Source organism: Ovis aries, chromosome 1 (assembly GCF_016772045.2).
Source record: "Ovis aries strain OAR_USU_Benz2616 breed Rambouillet chromosome 1, ARS-UI_Ramb_v3.0, whole genome shotgun sequence".
Lineage (NCBI taxonomy): Eukaryota > Metazoa > Chordata > Mammalia > Artiodactyla > Bovidae > Ovis > Ovis aries.
The window spans coordinates 210297147-210313128 of NC_056054.1; the positions used below are offsets into that span (position 1 = coordinate 210297147).

The 15982-nt window shown below is 41.7% G+C and overlaps 1 long non-coding RNA gene across 2 annotated transcripts in view; it reads right to left on the reverse strand.

Annotated features, from left to right (window-relative positions):
• The window catches only part of LOC121816904 (uncharacterized), a 289186-nt gene that overhangs the window by 210997 nt on the left and 62207 nt on the right, over positions 1-15982 (reverse strand). For both annotated transcript variants that reach the window (XR_009595011.1, XR_006056612.2), the window contains exon 2: positions 12287-12371. This is a non-coding gene — a long non-coding RNA (uncharacterized LOC121816904). The remainder of the gene's footprint in view (positions 1-12286; positions 12372-15982) is intronic.

The following is a 15982-nucleotide window of genomic DNA, read 5'->3' on the forward strand; positions in this document are numbered from 1 at the left end:
GAAAAATAGCAAGCTGGAGATCAGTAGGCTGATCACTGAATGAGAAAAATCATAAATATTGGGGAAACATTACATAAAACCTAGAATTCCAGATTTTCTTGAAAAGTTGGAGCAGCTGCTAATGTTGGGTCAGCTTCCTGCATGGCAGCAATAAACTGGAGCTGATTCTTTGCACCAGAGTGTTCCCACCTTTCCCGAGTGATGCCTGGAGCTACTCATTGTATGCTTCTGTGCCTACTCTCTGCCCTGCTTCATTCCCGTGAATTATCTGCATGGGCTCTAGAGCATCTACGCTTGTGACCCTGGATAGCTGTTCTCTTAGTCCCATTCAATTCTTACACTCCATAATTCTTTAAAACTCTGCACCTAGAATGAAAAATCCAGCACACTGTTTCTCTTCTTGCCCTGTAACATCAATCATCCCATTAGCTTCAGAAAAGCTCTTACAGATTTGAATCTGGAAATTAAAACTAACATACTGATGGTCTAAAATCTTAACTTCCACCTCTCACATGCTGCCATGGTGTTTATTTTAGCTTCCCGCTCATTCACTTTGCTTCCGGTCCAACTTGATTTCTGTTTTACAGTCACATTTACGAAGACTTTCTACAGTAATTAATTTCAAAGCATAACAATTAACTGGTTCCTTCAAACTGGACACATCAGAAACCAAAAATGCGTATTTAGTGAAAATAGCTAGATGCCAAAGTTTAGGCAAACCTGAAGGATTTCCTTCAAACACTAAATCTTTGTCTTTTAGCCCCTTTTGAAACTCCTTCCATAAAAGAATATCTATTCTATTTTGACCAGACTGCACACAAACATGAGGTTAAAAATGTTTGCCTGACGCCTTTCAATACCCCTGCTTTGAATGCAGCAGTTTGTTTCTCTGCCATATTTCTTTCAAACGATGTGCTTTGTAAGATTTTTAGATTCATCAAAATACCTATGAGCAAGTTTTTTTAGTAGAAAGTGTTAGCTAGCTGCTTGTATGCCTTTGAATGTGAGAGATTTTACCATATGTCGCCATATCATTTAGATTATGTCTAAGTGATGCCAAAAATCTGGAGGAAAAAAGGGAGATTCTATTATCTTCCTGCTTTATCTGCAAGTCACCAAACAGTTATCTGTTTCAGATCACCCAGCTGTGCGGCACCATACAGCTAACACATCTGGGTGATTAGCTGAATTATTCATTTTCATCAGGATATTTTGTTCTCCTGTGGACACTATCATCTGAGCTTTACATGTGGATGTGCATAGTACATGTACGTGTTTACACAAGTACATGTGTTTCTAAAATAACAGATTTAAGCAACTGTTTCAAATGCAAAATTCAGGATCAGACTCTTCCTTCACACCCCAATGGACATTTGTAACAATCAATGGCTCTTTCCCATCTGTGCCCATGCAACTCTCATAGTCAGTGAAGTGAAAGTTCAGTCGTGTCTGACTTTGTGACCCCATGGGCTATATACATTCTCTAGCCCAGAATACAGTGGCACCCCACTCCAGTACTTTTGCCTGGAAAATCCCATGGACGGAGGAGCCTGGTAGGCTGCAGTCCATAGGGTCGATACTAGTCGGACACGACTGAGTGACTTCACTTTCACTTTTCACTTTCATGCATTGGAGAAGGAAATGGCAACACACTCCAGTGTTCTTGCCTTGAAAATCCCAGGGACGGGGAAGCCTGGTAGGCTGCCGTCTATGGAGTCGCACAGAGTTGGACATGACTGAAGCGACTTAGCAGCAGCAGCAGCCGCCCAGAATACTGGAGTGGGTAGCCTTTCCCTTCTCCAGAGGATCTTCCCAACCCAGGGATCAAACCCAGGTCTCCCACATTGCAGGCAGATTCTTTACCAGCTGAGCCAAAAGGGAAACCCTCTCAGTGTCAGGCGAGGGAGCAAAAGTGGGAAGTCAGCCTGGAAAGCCAAGGAAAGGAACAGACCTTCCCATCACCTACAATCCAGAATTCTGACTCTGAGCAAATGCTGGTAGTTAGGTACACCCAGGAGAATGCAGCCTGGGCTGAAACCATCCTGAAATACTACATTACTATTTAAGGAGCACTTGTCATGCACCAGGCTTAGCGTTTTTACCTGCATCATCTCATTGGAGCCTCAAAATAATCCCATGAGGCAAAAACTATTCTTTCCCAATCCCTCTTTTTGGTTTTAGGGGTATTTTTGTTACACAAATAAGGGGACTCAGAAGAATTAAGTAACTGGTAAGTGGTAAGGTTTGCAATACCTGCCATGTTTCCTGAGTTTTCTAGCAAGTCTAATCTCAAGCCCTAGCTCTCACTCTCAATCTATCTGCTTTGATTTGAGGTTTATAAAATTAGACTGAAAAACCCCCTGGGAGACTTTGACCTCATCTACCATCTTGGTATGTTTAAACTATTTGAGTCATGGATAGCTACAACTATTTTTAAGGTTCACTATAGTACTTTTAATATATCTCCAGTAAACTGTGTTCAAGAGGGGACTTCTAGGGGGAAAAAAAGCATAAAAGCATAACTCTTTTTGTTCTTATAATCTAGGCAGACATGATATATCACACCATGGTACCATGAGGCAGACAATAGAAGGGATTAAACACAGAAAACTTTTGAAACCAAACAAGCAAATAATTGTCATCCCAATTATTTCATTATGGCTGACAATAGAACAACACAAAGGACTGAGTGGCTCCCAGAATGGCACGACAATCATAAAAGACTAAAGACACAAAGAGTGTTTCTAAGAGACAGCAGAATTCATACAATATGTGATGTACAGTAAAACCTTGTTATTCTGATCACAGCTCTTTTTTCTCCAAATAGTATGTAATTCAAAACAATTCCCACTCCCCAGCTGCCTAGACTGTCTTATTGTCATTTTATTAAAATACAAGCTCATTTTAACCTGGCTAATTCAAAGTCAAATGTTGCCAGCCCCTTACATGGTAACTAAGGAGCACTTACTTCATCTCCTGGGCTCTCGTGACCCCCATATTGGTTTCATAAATGCAAGCGTACAGAATAAAAGACAATTATCACACTGAATGGCAATAAAATATGCAGGAAAATGTACATTAAATATCTGTTATTTTGTGACGTTCCAAATTCTCTTTCTTTTTTCAGAGTTCCCTTATGTTTAGATATTAAACTATAATGTGAACACATTCAGAGAATATGATTTATGGGAAGCAGAAGGAGAGAAGGGGAGAGAAAGATTCAATTTTTCACTACTAACTAAATCCATTAACAGCTAACAATAATATCCACACGATTTATTGGCACTGACTACATGCAATAAACTTCAAATATATTAGCTTATAGAGTCCTCACAGTAACCACAAGTTGACTATTTTTGATGTTACTTTGGTGGTGGAGAAAGAGACGTACAGATAGGTTAAGCAATTTGTCCCAAGCTGTACCATCGTTAAGTGGCCAGGACTCAGACTCAGCCAGGATAGAAACTTCAGCCTCTGTTCAGAAGGACGAGGATGAAGCTTAAGTCCAGAGAGACTCCATCTTCCTTCCTCGCCCTTCCACTTCACACTCACAGCACCAGCACCAGCGCTACCTTGAGACCACCATCACAGCCCCCTGGAAAAACGGAATCCCACTCAGTCCCCAGGTTCCCTGCTGACAAAATATTAGAGAATTCCCAAATCCTAAAACAGGAATGATCCCTTTGCTGCTGCTGCTAAGTCACTTCAGTCGTGTCCGAGTCTGTGCGACCCCATAGACGGCAGCCCACCAGGCTCCTGTCCCTGGGATTCTCCAGGCAAGAACACTGGAGTGTGTTGCCATTTCCTTCTCCAGTGCATGAAAGTGAAAAGTGAAAGTGAAGTCGCTCAGTCGTGTCTGACTCTTAGCAACCCCATGGACTGCAGCCCACCAAGCTCCTCCATCCATGGGATTTTCCAGGCAAGAGTACTGGAGTAGGGTGCCATTGCCTTCTCCAAATGATCCCTTTAGTAGCCAACAAACTCCAAGAGGGTTTTCTAGCCAGCACTTGAGCAGAAGAGAAGCGGGCCACCCCTGAGCCCAGAGTCCTGTGTGACCCTCCAGCCACTCACTGCCAACACCCAGGCAACCTGAATCCCATTAGGGGCTGGCTGGCTCCAGCAGCTGCAGTCTGCTCTGAAACGTGTCTGTTCCACTGCTTAGGATTTCCAGCGGGAACCTCAGAACCTTTTCCCCAGCACAATTTTGACTGGACACAAAGTTCCAAAACTACACATCTGGGAATTCCTGGCTGTGTGCCTGTAATACTTGAGCCAGGTGATACATCCAGCCCTGGCTTATCGACTATTGGATACAAAGGATGTACGGCTTGCCCATCTCAGAGAACTTGTCATTGTTCACTTGCTCAGTCATGTTCCACTCTTTCCAACTGCATGGACTGTAGCTTGCCAGGTTCCTCTGACAATGGGATTTCCCAGCAAGAATACTGGAGAGGGTTGCCATTTCCTTCTCCAGGGGATCTTCCCAACTCAAGGATCAAATATGCATCTCCTGCATTGGCAGGCGGATTCTTTACCACTGAACCATGAGGGAAATCCCCTCAGAGAACTGCCCTAGCCAAATGGAGCTGCCTCCCTTGAAAGTTATGGAAGTTATGCCAATGGCCAATGAGTGACTACCTGGGGCACAAAAGGCTGGCCCCTTGCCTTAAGGGGTAGCCATCTCTGGGGTGCAATTTGTTACCCACAGCTCATCACAGGTCCCCATGAAGCTACACCCCAGCTAAGTATATCCTTCTTAGATAGACAGTACCACTTCAATAAATCATGTGCTCAAGAATCCCTGTCTCAGGCTCTGCTTCTAGAAACTAAGATAATGATGTCAGCTGCCTTCATAGAACTAGGTCTCTGCATTCACCTCATATCACCCTCTGCCTCTAGACTCTCCCCTGCCTAAGACTCCTCAGCCTGACCCAATCCAAACTTCTATACAAAGTGCCATGTAGTATCTGCAATCATCATATAACATTTTCCCCACCTATAAAAATAGAAAAGAATTACCACTTATTTCCCTGAGCAAGTTATACCAAAAATTTACTGGATTTTGTTCTACTGACATAGCTATAGATTGTGCACTAAGAAGAAGGACTATGTCTTAGTTTAGGAAGCCTCCTTCCCTTAGGGCATTGGAGAGCAGGCCTGCCAATGGTTTAACATCTAATAAGATGCTGATTACGCTTACTCCTTGGAAGAAAAGTTATGACCAACCTAGATAGCATATTGAAAATCAGAGACATTACTTTGCCAACTAAGTTCCATCTAGTCAAGACTGTGGTTTTTCCTGTGGTCATGTATGGATGTGAGAGTTGGACTGTGAAGAAGGCTGAGCGCCAAAGAATTGATGCTTTTGAACTGTGGTGTTGGAGAAGACTCTTGAGAGTCCCTTGGACTACAAGGAGATCCAACCAGTCCATTCTGAAGGAGATCAGCCCTGGGATTTCTTTGGAAGGAATGATGCTGAAGCTGAAACTCCAGTACTTTGGCCATCTCATGCGAAGAGTTGACTCTTTGGAAAAGACTTTGATTCTGGGAGGGATTAGGGGCAGAAGGAGAAGGGGATGACAGAGGATGAGATGGCTGGATGGCATCACCGACTCGATGGACGCAAGTCTGAGTGAACTCTGAGAGCTGGTGATGGACAGGGAGGCCTGGTGTGCTGAGATTCATGGGGTCGCAAAGAGTCGGACATGAATGAGCGACTGTACTGAACTGAACTGAGGATTACCTGGGCTGGGACAATTGCCTAGTAAGGATTAATAAGATTCATCTCCATGTCAGACTGTGATCAAAGTTTTTCCATCAAGGCATCACATCTGCTTTCCTGGTCCTGAAAACAGGCTGTCCATCCACCTACCCACACCCCAACCCCCACTACACACACACTCAGGCCAACCTAAACAAGCAGCTCCAGTATCAGAAGGAATAAGGGCTGGCAGGGGAGGATGCTTGACACTGAGAAGTTTTCCTCCTTCAAGCCAAAGGGACTGAAAAGCAATGCATTTTCTTCCCACATAATGTCTGAGTATTTCCACTAATTCCTCTGAAACATTTTTAAAAGTTTCTACTGCTGCTAAGTCATTTCAGTCGTGTCCGACTCTGTGCGACCCCATAGACGACAGCCCACCAGGCTCCCCCATCCCTGGGATTCTCCAGGCAAGAACACTGGAGTGGGTTGCCATTTCCTTCTCCAATGCATGAAAGTGAAAAGTGAAAGTGAAGTCGCTCAGTTGTGTCTGACTCTTCGCGACCCCATGGACTGCAGCCTACCAGGCTCCTCCGTCCATGGGATTTTCCAGGCAAGAGTACTGGAGTGGGGTGCCATCACCTTCCCCATTAGAAGTTTCTAACGGAGCCCTTTAACCACCTTCTGACTCTTGCTACAATGACAACCCCATTTCATTGGAGCTGTTAAAAGACACATTGTCTAGCCCAGGGAAGGAAAACCAATCCTTAGATGGGTGGCACTAGTGGTAAAGAACGCACCAGCCAATGCAGGAGACCTAAGACATGCAGGTTCAGTCCCTGGGTGGGGAAGATCCCCTGGAGGAGGAAATGGCAACCCACTCCAGTATTCTTGCCTGGAGAATCCCATGGACAGAGGAGCCTGGTGGGCTACAGTCCATAGGGTCTCAAAGAATCGGACATGATCGAAGTGACTTAGCACGCATAGAATGAGACAGACTACAAAATACCAGATATTTTTTCACATATTCCTTGTTTTTTCAGATTCCCGTCCAGCATCCATGCTTTTCCCACTTATATTTGAGTGTAGACACTATCTTGCCGGGTTTCCCAAGTGGCTCAGTGGTAAAGAATCTGCCTGCCAAGCAGGATGTGTGGGTTCAATCCCTGGGTCAGGAAGATCCCCTGGAGAAGGAAAATGGCAACCCACTCCAGTATTCTTGCCTGGGAAATGCCATGCACAGAGGAGCCTGGCGGACTACAGTCCACGGGGTGGCAAATGAGTGGGACTCGACTGAGTGACTAATCAAGAACCGTGTCTTGTGCTGTGTGCTCAGTCACTCAGTCGTGTCTGATTCTTTGCGACCCGGTTGACTTATTGCCCACCAGGCTTCTCTATCCATGGAATTTTCAGGCAAGAATGCTGGAGCAAGTTTCCATTTCCTAATCCAGGAGATCTTCCCCACCCAGATATTGAACCCACGTCTCTTGCATCTCCTGGGTTAGCAGGGGGACTCTTTACCACTGTCCCAACTGGGAAGCCCCGGCTGTCTTGCTATCTCCTTTTTAAACAAATAGAGGGCTGAACTGGAATCAGGAAACACACAAGTTTGTTTGTCAGATGACCTTGGGCAAGTCTATCTGTCTCTTCCCCTCATCACTATGCCTTGGACCAGGCTGAACTAAGGTCCTGTCGTTTTCTAATGTCCTATGAGACTTTACTAGCAGCATAAGAGTATATAATCTTAAGAGCGTGCAATCCAGAGCTAAACTACCAGAATTCATATCCCAGATATACCACTTACTATTTACATCTTGAGTAAGTTCCTTGCTAAACCTCACTCTCATCATTTTAGAAATGGGGATGAAATGAGTACCTCTCTCATTGAGCTGTGGTGGGGATTTAATAATATAATATATAGGAGGTGCTTAGAATAGTGCCTGGTACATAACAAATATTCAATAAACATTTAACTCTTGTAACTCATCTTCATTTACCAAAAAAAGAACTTGCCAGGTTAATTTTCCCACTAGAAGACATAAAACATTGGTGGTCCCAAATATAATCACACTAACACTTATTAAGAACCATGTGGCAGATAGTAAGAAATTGTATGAATTATCTCATTTAGATCACATCAAAATCATACAAGGTTGAAATATTACATTCTTCCATTTTAGAGATAAAGAAACAAAGGACCAAAGAGGCTGAGCAACTTGCTCATGGTCACACAGAACAGACTTTTTAAAATATTTCACAATTAGGGACTTCCCTGGTGGTACAGTGGTTAAGAATTCCCCTGCATGGGATATGGGTTCAATCCCTGGTCTTAGAAGATCCCACATAACATGGAGCAACTAAGCCCATGTGCCGCAACTACTGAAGCACAAGGGCCTCAAGCCCATGCTCTACAACAAGAGAAGCCATCGCAATGAGAAGCCCTCACACCGCAGCTAGAGAGTAGCCCCCGCTCATTGCAACTGGAGAAAGCCTGAGCGCAGCAGTGAAGACTTGGTGCAGCTGAAAATAAATAAATCTTTAAAACTGTTCACAGTTATCTCTTCATGAATACAAGCCCTAATTCCAAGCACGATGCCATCTCCCTTGGTGTAAATCCTTCCATCACAGCCAACCCCAAGCTACCAATGTGCATCCGCACCGAACACGGAGCTGGGAAGAGACCGCACAGCTGGCTGTTCTGTGCGGCTCCTAACCACACATATGGTTAGGATGTTGTGAAGTGAGCAGCCCACTCCACGGCCACTCAGCTGACCTCTCCATGGCACGTCCAGTCGTTCTCCTCTGCAACTTGACACTGCTTTAGGATGCATACCAAATAATATGCAGATTTCTTATAAAACATCTAGCTCAGATTATGAAACTCAAACTCAGCATTTGCTTGTGTTTCAGTATGTAAGTCCGAATAGAGGTCTGAGGTATATTATTAACTATGCATTCATGTTCTATTTATTAGCAGAAAGGAACAATTGTTTCACTTCAAGAGGATGTAGAATTGATTTATTGCTGCTGTTTCTGTACCACAGTTAATATTGTAATTTATTTGCAAAATATAAACATAATGCTTTAAAAAAGAGATTTTTCTCTTCATTTATAAATTTAATCTAGTTTTCAACAATGTATAAATTTCCTGCTTGGTTGGTATGTTTTTAAATGTCTGGATTGCACAATTATTGTATATGATGAAAAATGTATACTATGCACTCTTATTTAGTGTTTTATGCAAATTAATGTTTCTCAGTTAAAACTGTTGATTCATTTCTGCTAGCTTATTAATAATACATTACCAGATGTTTCCAAATCTCTCTATACAATTTCAATTCTTGATCAAGTCTGACATACAGAATTTCGCCCAAAGAGTCTTAATTTGGAATATGCATTGACTTAGCAATTTTAAAATGTACTGTAAGAATGAATAAGAAGACTCTTGGTTTCTAATCCATTGTGGCAGCTAAAATACCATTTTGTGCACCATAAAGCAACTATATGAATTTATTCACCTATAACATACTGACAGCAAGCAAGTTTTAAGGGCAGAACTATACACTCCCCTCAATTTTGAGGCAGTTTCTTCTACTTCCATGAATCTCTAGTGTTCCAGGCATCAGGCATCAGGAGTCATTATCATGGTCTCAATAGCATAGTGGTGGTCAGGGCTTGAGTCTAGGTGGGAGCCACTCTAAGTTGTCTTTGTCATAGTAAGAAAGACCAAGCCCAGCACCCAGGAGGCCTGTCATGCCCTACCCTTGCCCTTCTCAGTCCTGCAAGTCCAGGAAAAAAAATTAAGATGGAGGTTGATGTTGACTTTGACCCCTCCTTTTTTGTACTCTTCTAGCATCCAGCACCTCCCTCAGAGGTCTCAAATTTTCAAAGCCTTGAATAAACTAGTTTAAGTTTTGTGCCAATATGTTAATAATTTGAGGTCATCCTTAACCCCATGACCAAGGGTCTTCACTGTAAATGACAACTGCCAAGAAGAGACCATGATTGGACCAAAAAAGTTGTTCAAAGGTGGGATTTCAGGGACTATAACACTAGAAAGTTTTTAATGGAGGATAGCTCTCCCAGTCTTCAAAGTGCGCCATGCGCATAGCTCTCTACTCATTTAAAGGATGACCTCCAGCCCATCCCTCCCATCCCCTACCCTACGTTAGCCCCTTACTGCCACATAATCCCCAAACAGCAATTCTCTGTGCACCAGGGATAACCTATCTCCTGCTTCAGAGGGCATAGCACTGGGCTCTTCTCCATCTTCCACCACCAACAACAGCTAATACATACTGAATAATCACCATGGGGCAGCCTAAGTTCTAAATGCTTTGCATATATTCAGTGATTCCATCCTCATTCCACACTTATGAAGTAAGTACTATTACTCCTCTCTTACATGGAAGGAAACCAGGACACCAAGAGGGTAAGTCACTACCCAGGGGTCCATAGCTGACAGATGGAGGGCTCTCCTGCCCCAACAGTCTGGCTTCCAGCTGTGTGACCCCAACAACCACACTGTACTGCCCTTTGCTGGCAGCATGTGATGTTGGTCCCTTAACCTCCTCTCATTTTAAACTGAGAATCTGGATTACATCATCATCCAACCTGTTCCCACTCTGACACCTCATCCAGGTTTTAGCCACGTCGTCATCTCTACTAACTTAATGCAGAAACTCACAGTCTTCATTTCAACACCATGGCCTTCTCCTGTGTTCATGGGACACAGAGCCAGACTTTTCCCCCATTGGTAAAAATTGTTGAATATTTGTAACATGGCTGTCTTGCCTTTCAAAAGAGAACAAATTGGAAGAAGGTGTCTTTGCTCTGCTTCATGGTGAAATTAGGTTGCACCATGAGACCTGTGTCTATCTCCGTCAGAGCTGTGATGTCTCTGGGGCTTCCAAGAAGAGCCTTGTCACTCTTCAGGCTGAGTTCCTTTCCCAGGGGAAATGTAGGCAAAAGCACTGCTATCAGATGATCTTTTAAAAAATTCTATAGAGATGTTGGCTGCTTATATTCATTTTACAGTCACCGCTTAGCATTGGTTTTGCTATTAATATCCAAACACAAGGGGAATATGTGAGAAAGAATAAAGTTGGACAGTCTATTTATGGAAGGTAAAAATGAAGAAACAAGATTTCAGATAATTCAACTTTTCAAACAATACTTTATAAACAAAGATAAATACAGAAAGGCTCATGTACACAGCAGGTACTGATCCTGAGCTACCTAAGAGATCAATTGCTAATTCAGTCACTTAGCAAATACACACTGAGGGACAATGATGCAAAGTTTACCAAGAACTTTAGTGTCAGGAAAGTGTTCATCACTGCACATAAATTATCTTGCTTAATTTTTATAAGCGAATTTCTGAGCAACTAGTATTCTCGTTTTACAGATGAGGAAACTGAGGTGAGTGAGTAACCTGCCTGAGGTGATGCAGCTGGTAAGTCGGGGGAGCCCAGATTTAGGTCCAGATTTATCTGACCATGATGCCCCAACTCTCAATCACTGTGCTTTACTATCCTCTAGGAAGAGAAAAAAGAAAGACAAATGAAAGGCAACCTTTGCTCTCAAAGAGCTTACTGATTGACAAGACAGATGACACGTATTCAGAAAAGACTATAATACAAGGTAACGTGTAGTCAATCACCAAAGAGAAGACACTGGCGTTTAAGGGAGCTCAGAAGAAGGCAAGAATAATCCTGGCTAGAAGTATCAGAGACAGCTTCATGAAGGAGGTGGAGTTTAAGGTGTGTTCTAAGGGATTTTAACTAAGGGTTTGAAAAAAAAGCAGAGAAAATGGCGGGTGATAAGGGCCAGAGAGCAGCAGCCTAGAGCATGAGTCTCTGAGGGCCTTAGACAAATGGTAAGAAACAAAACCAAGGCATGCTCACTGTCTGTCTCCAGTACTTAGAACAGGTGCTCAAAAACATGTAGAATGAACGAATGAATTTGGAAAAGACCAGTAAGAGATAGGCTTTAGAAACCCTTGAATGTCAGAGTATAAGATGGGATGTTCTTCTGTGAGCAGTGTAAACCTCTCCAACATAAAACTATCAAGAGAGGGATGAAATTTGAGCTTTGCATCAATTTGGAAATTACTCCAAGTTCAGATCCGCCTGTAGAGAAACTCAAGGACAGGAGGTTGACAAGTGGTCTGGGTGAAAGGAACAAAAGAAGTGGCCAGTGAGATGCAGAAAGCATGGATTGCAAAGGGCTAAACCCAGAAGAAGAGCTTCCCCTTCCCCTACAACTCCTTTCTCACTTCATCAAAAGCAGTAGAAAATTCTTACATTGATATAAATAGCATTGGGTGGAAATGGTGCCTCAACTGAAGATGAAAAATAAATGTTTAATTAATCATCCTAACATTTTGTCTGTATGCTCCACTGAATATTCTAACCATATCTCCGGAAGTTTCCAAATAACCACTTGTTCCAAACAAAAGACCAAATTTCCCAATTGTAAGCTAGGTGCTTTTGTTTTATTTTTCTTTTTACTCAGGGTTTTGGGGTTGGATAACTAAAAACAAGATATTCATCTTAAAATTAACACCAAAATAACATTTCATACCTCAATGGTCCTCTATTCCAACTTTCTGCCCTGGCCATGGGTCCACCTACCCTCATCTAAGAGTGTTGATCACATTTTCTGAATTCTGCAGAAGAAAACAAAAAAACAAAAAACTATAGAGCACTCAGATATAACTTAGGTGAGCAATGATCCCTAGGAATTATGTCCAAGGTATATTATTAAATGAAGAACATTAACAAAGGTATCTTCAAGCAGGGAAATATCCACTCCAAACTTTACTCTTCTGAGTGGGATTACAAGTGTTTTTAGTCTTCTTTTTCTGTACTTTCACATGTATAATTCAAAAAATAAAAACTTGCTCTTGCAACAAGAAAAAATTTTAATTTTAAAAACTGTGAAATTAACCATAAAAAATAGATTGACACAGCTGAGGATTCTCAAGGTTCTATGGCACAGCACTTTTGTGGCAATGTCATGGTTTACCAAAAGGCATTTGGTACTGTCTGGAGTACTTCCCCAGGCCCAAGGCTCCCTACTACTGATGCAACTAATTCTTCTCTACCACTATCGCTATACATAAATATGACACATGGGCTCCCCAATAAACACTCAATTTCCATTAGCAGTGAAGGCAGGAAAAACAGAAAGACTGTCTCCATTCTCTTTTCTCTCAAAGCATCTGCCCTCTTCTGTCCAGACTTTCTGGAAGCCAGACAGCATTCACCAGCCTCACCCATCAAAATCGTGCTCTTGCTGTTGACCACAGAGGCCACTTCCTCATCTCCAAGATACCTAAAGCCCAGTAACCTTTTCTTTGGCCAACTTACGAAGTTCTTTAGAAGTGAACTTTTCCAAGGACATGCTGATCCGTCTTCCAAGGATCAGTCTAAATATTACCTTCCTCCTAATTTATAAACACCACATGTAAGAACAAGGCAGTGTAAAGGACACGATAGAACCACACCTGAACTGTCTTTCTGTTCCTTGTGTTCATCCCCTCTGGTTCAGCTGCAAAGAAACAAACCAAAAACCACAATTTCTTTCAAGGCTCTAGTGTTCTTTGTGAACAAATCAGTCATAAACAGAATGCATCTCAATTTACTGTTGGCATGTATAAGAATGAGATCAGAATGTGATTCTTCAAAGTGTTAAATCATTTTGTTCATTTTCATTGCTAAAGCATCTATCCCTTTAACTTGTATGCCCATTTAAAACTGTTTTCTTTAACTATTCTCCTTAAATACCAAGAGTAACTACTACAACTCAGATAAAAGTAGAATACTGACCTGTAATTTTTTTCTCCTAATAGGCCATTCCTAAAAGAGAGCAAAGTGACTTGTGTATTGCAAAGACAGGAAGTGTACTTCTTAAGATTGCAATGAGACTTTAAAAAGAAAAAGAAAACCAGCAAATATGCGCCTCCTAATTCTTCTCTGTAACTTCTTTGCTGGGGAAGAGGATGAAAAGGAGCTGCTGGGCATCCACTCAAGATGCTCCCTGGCTCACGAATAGGGCTAAGGGAATTAAAGCCACCTAAAGCAGGTCCAGGGTGTCATGACACAATTTCCCTGGAAACCCTCCCCAAGCACTGTATGAAGTTCCATCTTCTCACAACTTGTGTTTATTTCTATCTGCGGTTTTGGCTTCACCCAACTGAGTGCAGAAACCGCATAATCTTCACATACAGTTGCCAACTGTAGCCTCATTTTTATGTTAACCATTACTTCAATAAAAGAAAACAATAAAAGGATATACTCTTCCTGTGAAGCTCAACTATGAGCACAACAGTTAGATTATCTCACTTTCAGTATGACCAGCTGGGGTCTAAATATTATTTTATGAATGGCAGCAATCATCATATGGAAAGCATGACTGTCCTAAAGAACAGATTTATGAGTCAGAGATACAGTGCAGAGTACTAACCCAAACGCCTGTAGGAGCCCAGAAAGTAACTTCAAGAGTGAGGCAAACCAAGGGGGAGATAATAGGAAGATACGACCCTGGAAGGAACTTGGGGGTACACTCCCACCCCAGGTGAGAGGTGATAGTGGCTGAGCGGAAACAAGAGGCCTTCCTTCTTAGAAGTGTAAAGTGAAAATCAGATGACCAGAGAAGCTCCAGGGTCAGATGGGTACTCCCAGATCAGGATTAAATCTTCTGCCAGAAGGGGCCACACCTAGCAACCAGAGCCAAAGAAGTGCTGGGGAACCAATTCTGAAGACCAGCAGAAAAAATATCCCAAACCTCTCCATTTTTATCCTCAAAGAGGAGCATGTCATCACAAAGGGACGAATCCCAGGAAATATTTGGGGACAAGAGTATTTTAATATTTCTCAGAGTATATACCACAATTGTGACTGCTTACACAGCTTGTCCTGAGGCCAGTGAAAGAGTTCAACTTCCCTTTTCTCAGGGAAGACATCAACTACAACTGATTCAAAAAAAAGGTAGCTGAAACAATTAGAGAAATGGGGATTTCCAGTAAAAATAATAATAATAGTAGTAGTAGATAATTAACTTTGCACAAAATCTCTTTGATCCTGGAAAGTCTTAAATGGAAAAGGCTTCACATATCTGTATTGTATAAATTCCTTGTCTTGCATTATTTATAACACACTGAATTAATGACAAATCTCTGCCCCATTTCTGCTAGTACGCACAGCCATACTGTCACTAAACCATTTAGGCAGTTATTGGGAGGGAATGATCCAATTAAACCTTTCCTTTCTCATGTTATTAAGAACTGTGTCATCATTGCATAAGACCTGAAGTTGCAAAAACTGCTATTTCAAACCTGACTGAGCTCTTTCCATGTACCAGGTCTTAGATGCTGGAAAAACATGGATGGGTAAAGCAAAGCCTTTGTTCTTTTTGAATTCCAGTCTGAGTGGGTGTCAATCAAATACAAAACTACCCAAATGACCATGTGAGAAAAAATATTATGGACAAATTCTATGATATGGGCATGGATGTCCCTAATTCTGCCTCAGGGGTAGAGAAAGGAATATTCAAGCTACCCTTTAAATGACTGTGAAATATAGGAAGGGCTGTTTCAGAACACGATACTTTGTCTAGAATTTCATACACATAAAACCCAGCATCTGGTATTAAGTGATTAGCAAATAAAATTTTTATTTGGCTTGTTTTCATCTGTGGTTTTCTTTTTGTTTTCTTGTGTTTTGGCTTTATTTTTATGAAGAGTACCTGAGAAATTTATAAATTCTCTTTACCAAGTCCCATATTGCCCTTGAGTTTAGCTGGGGTCGAATTATAAATGTTTCTCATTTCTTTCCTTAGCTACTAACTTTCTTTAAATAGGATCCCATAAAGTGACACAATGACATTTAATAACAAACTCAATGCATAAAACTGCTGAAGTGTTTGAAAAATATAAAAGCTTTATGACAATACATATCAAATGATACAGAATATAAAAAGTCCTAGAACATTAGCAAGATTGGCTAGAAATAAACCCATCATAAATTAACCTCAGTTTTATACAAGTGGAAATGATAATTACATGGAAAGAGAGTAAGATTTTCAAAACCAATAGTTTTTATGTTATTAGATTGATGTCCCAACACCGCGGATGGCTCATTGCCATTTGATGACTGTGCCAGTCTATTTAATTCTTGAGACCTTAATTATGGTACCTCCCAGGAAATAATCAGTGGGTGGAAAAAAATCATATATTTTTGTAATACAACAAATAAGCCAAAAAGATTCTCTAAAAAT